At 37.1% G+C, this 9503-nt stretch overlaps 1 protein-coding gene across 2 annotated transcripts in view; it reads right to left on the bottom strand.

Moving 5' to 3' along the window:
• The window catches only part of LOC115212414, a 78829-nt gene extending 70213 nt beyond the window's left edge, over positions 1–8616 (bottom strand). For both annotated transcript variants that reach the window (XR_004999069.1, XM_029781321.2), the window contains exon 1: positions 8194–8616. The gene's annotated coding sequence lies outside the window, so the exon portion shown is untranslated. The remainder of the gene's footprint in view (positions 1–8193) is intronic.
• Between the last annotated feature and the right edge of the window lie 887 nt (positions 8617–9503).

Genomic DNA, 9503 nt, shown 5'->3' with positions numbered 1-9503 from the left:
CCAATCTGGCGTCACCCCCTATAAATAGACATTATTTATCATTATCTCTATGGGCTCCTCGTGAGCAGTCGTCGAAAAACTTGTTGTGCATTTTGTTGGATAATTAAGTTCCTGGATTTTCCTGAAGAGAAAGCTGCATAATGGACTCCTTATTCATTCGGAATTAGGGACTTTGCAGACTTCAAAACATATGTCGAAAATAAAATAAAGGAATTTTGTTAAATCTTCGTTCAGCTCCATTCTTTCCTAAACTTAATATATTAAACTTCAAATTTCCGCACTAAGGCACGGAGTTTATGCCCTATGGTCGTAACTTCAACCATGCTTTTTCTGTTGTGAGTTTGCTACCCAGGTATCGGTTATCTTTCGAATTATCCGTAATAAGATAATTCATTTGTCTACTTATATATATATATATATATATATATATATATATATATATGTGTGTGTGTGTGTATATATATATATATATATATATAGAAGGTTGAAAGGGAATACACGAGTTGCTATATATGGAAAAAAAAGTCAAGATAGAAAATGCTAAAATAATTTTATAAAAAACATTTCAGTACCGGTTTCCATCATTGAGACTTTTTCAACTGTAAGTATGGAAAACAATTAAATTTTGGAAAAATTAAAAGAAAAGTCTTTGTAAAAGAATATTTGCATAGTGTTCAAATACAAATGGTATTTTCCTTGTTTCTGACTGTCTTTGTCTCTCTTGTTTACCCTTGTGGGTTGGAGGTCTTGTGAATTCTTTGTAGGGAAGAAGAAGAAGAAGAAGGAAGAAGAAGAAGAAGAAGAAGAAGAAGAAGAAGAAGAAGAAGAAGAAGAAGAAGGAAGAAGAAGAAGAAAGAAGAAGAAGAGAAGAAGAAGAAGAGAAGAAGAAGAAGAAGAAGAAGAGAAGAAGAAGAATAAGAAGAAAAGAAGAAGAAGAAGAAGAAGAAAAGAAGAAGAAGAAGAAGAAGAAGAAGAAGAAGAAGAAGAAGAAGAAAAAGAAGGAGGATGAGGAGGAGGAGGATAATGTAGGAGTGCCATGACAGTAATAAGTTAAATGGTCAACTAACCGCTGTGGATGGTAGTAGTAATTGTTGAATTCCTGAAACATCTCTTTTGAATATTTTGTTTATAAAATTAGCTTAGGTGTTATTCTAAACAGCAATAGTGGTAAAGTTAGGAAAGAGGAGGAAGAAGACAAAGAAGAAGAAAGAGAAGGGAGAATAAGAAGGAATGTGGGTAGTATGAAAGTAGTAAGGTGTTAAATAGTCAAATGACTTCAAGTTGGCTCGTTATGGATTATAACAGTGATTGGAACTGTTTTTTAATGAATTCTTGGGAATCTCTTGAGTGTATCATTTTTAATATTTGCATGTGTATGTGTGTTATTCTGAGGCCATGGTGGATATGTCGTTTGTTGTAGACGCGTTCAAAAGGGGTCTGTATTTTGTAATAAAGAGAGTCTCTTTACTGATTCGTTGGCTACATGTTGTATTGTCCCTGAATTTGTAGAGGGGAAAAATTCTGAAGCTTGGATTTTTATTATTGGTGCAAATGTCTGTGTTAGCTGAATGCTATTTTTTTGTTTTGGGGAATTATGATCTATCTGTGCAGAGCCATTCTTTTATGTAGACTGTTCCTTTTTTTGTTTGGCCTATGTATTGTTCTTGACACCCAGAGCAGGTTAGTGCGTATATCAGGTTCTCCGAAGCACATGTGAAGTTGCTTTTCACTGTGAAACGTTGTCCCTGTTTGAAGGAGGACTCTGATCCCGCAATTAAATTGACGCATATCCCACAGTCGGGTCATGCGCATTTTTTTTACTGACGGCTTCTGTGATGTTGTGCGTATTCGAGCTTGTGTTAGGAGACTTTTCATAGATTTGGGCTGTCTCTAGCTTTTTATGATGGTGTGTATTTGGAGGATTAAGTTCATTCTATGGTCCTTTTTTAGCAGGGATATATTTTGGAGGATGGTGTCGAAGGCTTCATTGTTGAGAGGGTTGTGTGTAGAGATGTATGGTAGGGCATTTGGTTGTAAATCTTTCTTTAATTTGGGATGTCTGAGTTCCTGGATGTTGAGTTGAAAGCGTATGTCAATTAGTGAAGGTGGGTAGTTCCTGGTGATGTGTGTATCCTTTAGTTCATGTAGTCGTGTGTCTCTGGTGTTTGCATTAGAAACTATAGTACGTATCCTTTTTGCTAGGTTGAAGGGGATATCCATTCTGGTGTGTCTGGGGTGGCATGAGTTGAACAGTAGATATTCCTTAGAGTTCGTAAGCTTATAGTATATATCTGTTTCTATTACGTTGTTAGATTTCTTAATGAGGATGTCGAGGAAGGGAAGTTGTTAATGGTTATATTCCATCATAAATTCAATGTTTACATCAAGTCCATTTAGAAGTGCTTAGAATTCTTTAAGTTTTTCTATATTTTCATGCCAAAGAATTAAACAGTCATCCAGGTATCTCTTCCAGTTATTTTCTATGTAGAGGGAGAATGGGCTGCCGTATTTTTCCAGAACCTTACGATAAAGACTAATTTCTAGATATCCCATGACTAGCTTAGCAAAGGAGGGGGCCATTCTCGTACCCATCGCAGTCGCCGATTTTTGTCGGTAGAAGTTGTCTTTGAAGACAAAGTAGTTATTTTCCAGGATGAATTTTAGCCCTTCTATCACGAATACTTTTTTGATGCGATGTAGGAGTTCGTTGGCGTAATTCTCTAGCCAGAATTGAATTGCCTCTTTTCCTAGGTTGTGGGGGATATTGGAATAGAGGTTGACTACATGGAAGGATACTAGTAGGGTGTTTTTGTTTATTATTTTAGGAAGGTGATTGAGCATATCCAGGTCGTCCCTTATATAGCTTTTGACATGCTTGAGGAATGGTTTTAAGAGGGTATCTAAAAAGTTACTGAGGCGGTAGGTTTCGCATGCGGGACCTGCTATTATAGGTCTCAATTTGAGGTCATTAGGAGTAGGGACTTTGATTATTATGTCTGTGGCTATCTTGCATGCGTTACTTATTTTCTCACTTTTGTGTATCTTGGGAATACCGTAGAATTGACTGGTTTTACTTTTGAAATTGGTCATATAGTCATATTCTTTATCGGTGAGCCCTTCTTTGTATAGGTTTAACATGAATTTTAGGTCTCTCATTATTATATATATATATATATGCACTAATCCGACCGTGGCCGATGCCAGCCTCGCCTGGCACCAGTGCAGGTGGCACGTAAAAAGCACCCCCTACACTCACGGAGTGGTTGGCGTTAGGAAGGGCATCCAGCTGTAGTAACATTGCCAGATAAGACCGGAGCCTGGTGCAGCCTTCTGGCTTCCCAGATCCCCGGTCGAACCGTCCAACCCATGCTAGCATGGAGAACGGACGTTAAACGATGATGATGATGATGATATATATATATATATATATATATATATAACCAACCACATGGTAACCAACCACATATCTTCTCTATATATAAAACTGAAATGCGTTTTTACCGCTTGGATCGCTTTCAATGCCGCTACATCCCGTCCGATTCGCTCCAAAATTTACAGGGACATGTAGAATGAGGTGACGATGCCCGTGGGCTACCTTAGAAATCTTGAAAGGTGTGGTTGCTAGGGGCCATCTTCCTCACTCATGCTATTTTCTCCTTTCCCTCTCTTACTCCCCTTCATTTATAACTTTGAGAAGTCCACTCCCGTTATTTAATGTATTCCGCTCAACTCCCTTTCACTTTCCCTTTATAAGTTCGTCAGACGGCTTTCTTTGATGCATCTGTCTGCATTCATAGGGAGAATTATCATCGCTACAAACAACACACAATCATGAGAACAAATATTACGAATCAGATATTCATTGCGTTCATTTATATATGTGTGTGTATGTGTGTGTGTTCGAAATATAAATATGTATATATAATGCATATTTACAAAGTGTATATATCTGTATTTATGTATATTAAACTTTTTAATACTTTTTGATAGTTATATATATTTTTAAACAAATTATAAATATAATTTAATAATTTTTATTTTAAATTTAAATAATCTAAATTTTTCAATTTTATATATTTTCTATATTATATTTTTATTTTTATGTTTTTGTTTTTTTGCCTATTAGTGGTTTTATCTCTAATTTAATTATACATATATATATATATATATAATTTGTATATATAATGCGTGCACACACACACACACACACACACAATATATATATATATATATATATATATATATATATATATATATATATATATATATATATATATAATGTGTGCATTGTGTGGTCGGTCGGTTCAGCTGAAAATATGCACACCTATGAACCCTTTCGTTACTATATTTCTAACCAAAATACACCCCTTATGTGTTTCAATTAATTTCTAACATAATCATAAAGTTAGTCTGGTTTCATTAAACAACTATAACTTTTTTATTTATCAATATATTAATCTGATTTTTGGAAGATAATTGAATGAAATGTTCTCAACCAATTCTATACTATAATTTTTGTCACAAAGTGACTCTAATTGCAGGTAGATACAGGTAAATTCAACAAAATATAAAATTATTAAAATTTTGTTCAAACATCGCTATAGAAAATGGGTTATTAGCTAATATTCAATTGGGTATACAACAAAATTTTACGATAGAATTTGTTATTCTGGGTAACTTTCTGATACCCATAATAATATTTATGGCAAAATAGTCTTAATTTCATTTAAGGTTGTGGGAAACCACTAACTATCCTTTCTTTCGCTTTGTTTACATTTAGCGTAACGGTTCGTTTTCGCCGTAATGATTTCAAATAGGCTCATTCGAAAAAGTAAAAAGAAATAGTCTAAGGCTTTACTCTCCTGGGAAAGTCTGTGGCTTGGTCCAGTTTCTTCAGAAAAATCACTGAAAGAAACAGTTTTTCAATTTTCACTCCATTCAGGTCCCAATTCATTTTCTTTATCGCTGTCGGAGCTCTCGGATTCACTGTTTTCACTTTCGGAAAATGAAACATCAGATTCATTATCAAATACCATGTGCTTCTTTTTTTTTTTTCAGTCATAGAGTTAGATTTATCAAGGTCTTCAGTAGGAAATCCTTCGAATTCTGACTTGCTGCTTGATATGATGAAATTCGTATCCATTTTTTGTCAGAATTACAAAGTTTGAAAACACAATAGGAACAAATTTTGGAAAAAAATCTCCCAAAATTCACGGAATTAAAATTACACTTCGATTGTTGTACAAAACTGTAGATGAACTGTTTACGAAGTATAATCACGTGTTTTCACGAATCTAATAAAGAGATTTGCTCTGATATTCTCATTTAAATATGAATAGGAAAATACGGGCGGGTTTGGGCGGTTTGGTCACATTAACCAAAATTTTTTTGGGCGGTTTGGTAACGAAAGGGTTAAAAGTGCTGGCAAGTTTGCATGACAACTATCTTTTTCCTCAAATGAAAGGCGTGACCTCTAGGACAAAATTCCTCATCTTATAGGTTTTGAATGCTTGCCATGGTGAGTCTACTGTCTTGAGAAAGAATCACTTCAAAACTTGGTGTTTATGAATTTTCTTTTACATCAAGTTCAAAATTTTACGCCAGCCGTTAAACTGTCAATACGTTGCTGTCCGTCGTTAAGAAATGCCAGTCATGGTGACTCTACTATCCTCACATTCTATCCCTTCAAACTTTGGTTTCCAATATTTTTTATTTATTCAGCTCGCAAGTTCGTCTGTCCCTTTTAAATGTTAGCGTTTGCTGTATGCCTTGAAGCAGACCTTTCCGTTGCCACTGCCTGATATTTATGATTGATCTTTCTAAATATTTTATTTCTCAACTTACTCAAGATCTTTAGTTGTTTATAAATGGGAGAGAGATAGATAAAGATAGAGAGTAAGAGAAAGCGAGGGAGAGTCCGAGAGAAAAGAAAAGTAAGAGAGTGGGAAAGTGAGAGAGAAAGGAGAGAGAAACAAAGAGGGAGAATCATCATCATCATCATCATCGTTTAACGTCCGTTTTCCGTCCTAGCACGGGTTGGACGGTTTGACCGGGGTCTGGGAAGCCAGGAGGCTGCACTAGGCTCCAGTCTGATCTGGCAGTGTTTCTACAGGTGGATGACCTTCCTAACGCCAACCACTCTGTGAGTGTAGTGGGTGCTTTTTTCGTGCCGCCGGCACAGGTGCCAGGGGGGCTTGCAGCGGCAACGATCGGTTGGTGCTTTTTACGTGCCACTAGCACAGAAGCCAGTCAAGGCGGCGCTGCAATCGGCCACGTTCGGATGGTGCCTTTTACGTGCTGAAAGAAGCAACAGAAAGTAACAACCACACTCTTACCCGCGCGTAGAGCGGGTCACCTTCAGCTAGTATATATATAACCAACCACGTGCTAACCAACCACATGGTTGCGGGTTCAGTCCCACTGCGTGGCATCTTGGGCAAGTGTCTTCTGCTATAGCCCCGGGCCGACCAATGCCTTGCGAGTGGATTTGGTAGACGGAAACTGAAAGAAGCCTGTCGTATATATGTATATATATATGTGTGTTTGTGTGTCTGTGTTTGTCCCCCTAGCATTGTGCTTATGTCCCCGTCACTTGGCGGTTCGGCAAAAGAGACCGATAGAATAAGTACTGGGCTTACAAAGAATAAGTCCCGGGGTCGATTTGATCGACTAAAGGCGGTGCTCCAGCATGGCCGCAGTCAAATGACTGAAACAAGTAAAAGAGTAAAAGAGTATATATATATATATATATATATATATATAATAAAACTTATATATAAAGAACGTGAAATTCACGAATTGACAAACACGGAAAAACGGACAGTAATTCAGAGCCTTCATTCTTCAGTCAGAAACCGATTCATCATGGCAAATTTATATATATATATATGCCAAATAAACACATGCACTATATATATATTTCTTCACTCGTTTATTGCTGTTCTTATTTTATTATTTTAACTCATGTCCATTGTCCGGAAATCTGTGACCTCTTCGGCGACACTTTTCGTTTTCGTGTGTGTTCTTGCTCCCTTTACTCCATTTTGTTACTCTAAGATGTGTATCCTTATGTGCGCATGCATTTGTGTCCTTATTTGTGTGTGTGTGTGTGTAGTTGTGTTGTTGACACTGTTATGGCCGTACAAGAAGTTTCATTTGTGTGTGTATAGGTTCGCATTATATGTATCCACACACACACGTGAAACTTCACGAGGCCGTAACAAAGTCAGCAATACAACTAACACGGGGTCAGCAGCGGCGGTACCATCAATGGCAATAACAACAACAGCTACCACGATGACAACATCGTGGGCGAACACACATACACAGAGGAATACAGGAACTGTAGCATGTTTTTTCGGGTCTTAGGACAGCAGCAGCATAATAGGGTGAGATGATGGAGCTGAGGAGAAGGCCACACTGCTGTTAAAGACTATGACACATACAGACACGTGCGCGCGCGCACGCACACACACACACCACACACACACACAAGAACATAAACGAATGCGCGCATAAGTATACCTATCTTAGAAGAACAGAATGGAGTAAGTGGAGCAAGAACACACACGAAAATGAAAAGTGTCGCCAAAGACGAAAGATTTACAGTCAATGGACTTGAGTTAAAATAATAAAATAAGAACAGCAATAAACAAGAAAAAAATATATATAGTGCGTGTGTTTATTTGGCAAAAAAAATGTATGTATGTGTAAGCGTCTATTCTTGTTTCAGTCATTTGACTGTGGCCATGCTGGAGCACCGCCTTTAGTCGAGCAAATCGACCTCAGGACTTATTCTTTGTAAGCCTGGTACTTATTCTATCGGTCTCTTTTCCAGAACCGCTAAGTTACGGCGACGTAAGCACACCAGCAAGCGATGTTGGGGGGAACAAACACAGACACACAAACATATACACACACATATATATAACGGGCTTCTTTCAGTTTCCGTCTACCAAATCCACTCACAAGGCTTTGGTCGACCCGAGGCTATAGTAGAAGACACTTGCCCAAGGTGCCACGCAGTGGGACTGAACCCGGAACCACACAGCCACCCCTACACCTATGTATATTAGAATCAAAGAGTTGTTTTATAGTCAGGACTGCATAAAATATGCGTAATTATGATTGACAAATTGATTAAATTGGATAAAAGATGACTAAATACTCGATAAAAAATGTCGAAATACATACCTTTGGTAGATACAGGCCGGAGATGCTATAATGTTACGTAAATCACGGAGTGGTGATCACTGAAATTCACAGACGCATTCAAACTACAGGCATACACTCTTCATTTCTTCACCATGTAGATTGTAGTTATAGGAAAATGATATTAATGTTATATCTGTCTTTTAACTTCAACTCAACTGCTCAAAACAACACAGGCAGATTACTGAAGTCAGTAAATGACCAACAACTGGTTCTTTCTGCAATACATACATACGTACATACGTACATACATACATACATACATAGCCGCATTAAATAAATAAATAAATAAAGAAAGAAAAATATAGAGGAGGTATGACGTGAATGAATCTGGACGTTTTATTGCCACTTTAAGAAATGGTGGTGCTGGTGGGTTTTAATGTGGTTATGCTGATTGGTCAGTGGACAGCGACTGTAATAGAGAGGGAGAAACATAATATGTGTGCGTGCGTGTGTGTGCGTGTATGTGAGTGTGCGCGCGTACACATGTTCACATCTTACTCTTACCAGCTCATCTCAGTCTTGTGTGAAGAACATTACAGGGAGATTGTGCGTGTGTGTGCGTATGTATGTGCGCATGTCTATCAATGTAAATTTCACTGTTATATTCTTTTTATATGATTTCTATTGACAAAATTCCATTACTTTTGTTATCAACATTTTTTTGGAATGACTACTATTTGTAACCAAGCAAACGTCCCTCATCCCTTATTGTCTCTTTGTTTCACTCTTCCTCTCTCTCCTCCCTCTCTCTCTCTTTCTATGCATGTATGTATAATGTGTGTATGTGTGTGTGTACACACGCACACACGCACACACGCACGCACACACACACACACACATATATATATACATACATACATACATATATATATATATACATACATACATATCTATCTATCTATGTATCTATCTATCTATCTATCTATCTATCTATATATCTATCTATCTATCTATCTATCTATCTATCTATATATATATATATATATATATATATGTGTGTGTGTGTGTATATATATATAAAGTTAATCCAGATATGAAAACACAAACAGAAAACAAAACAACACGAGGACGTGGAACAAGTATAGTGTTAATGGACGCTCGGGAAGGAAAGAAAGAAGGAGGATTTAACGTTTCGAGCGGAGCTCTTCGTCAGAAACTTAGAAAAAGGAAAGATCCAAGGAAGGAAAGACGGAGGAATATATCTATATATATACAAAACTCAACTTGTGTGTCTGTGTGTGTATCTGTGTGTGTGTATGTGTGTTTAACTTCCCGGCACATCTCCTCCT

This window comes from Octopus sinensis, linkage group LG5 (assembly GCF_006345805.1).
Source record: "Octopus sinensis linkage group LG5, ASM634580v1, whole genome shotgun sequence".
Lineage (NCBI taxonomy): Eukaryota > Metazoa > Mollusca > Cephalopoda > Octopoda > Octopodidae > Octopus > Octopus sinensis.
The sequence above is the reverse complement of the archived record's forward strand: the minus strand, read 5'-3'. Positions and strand labels throughout refer to the sequence as shown.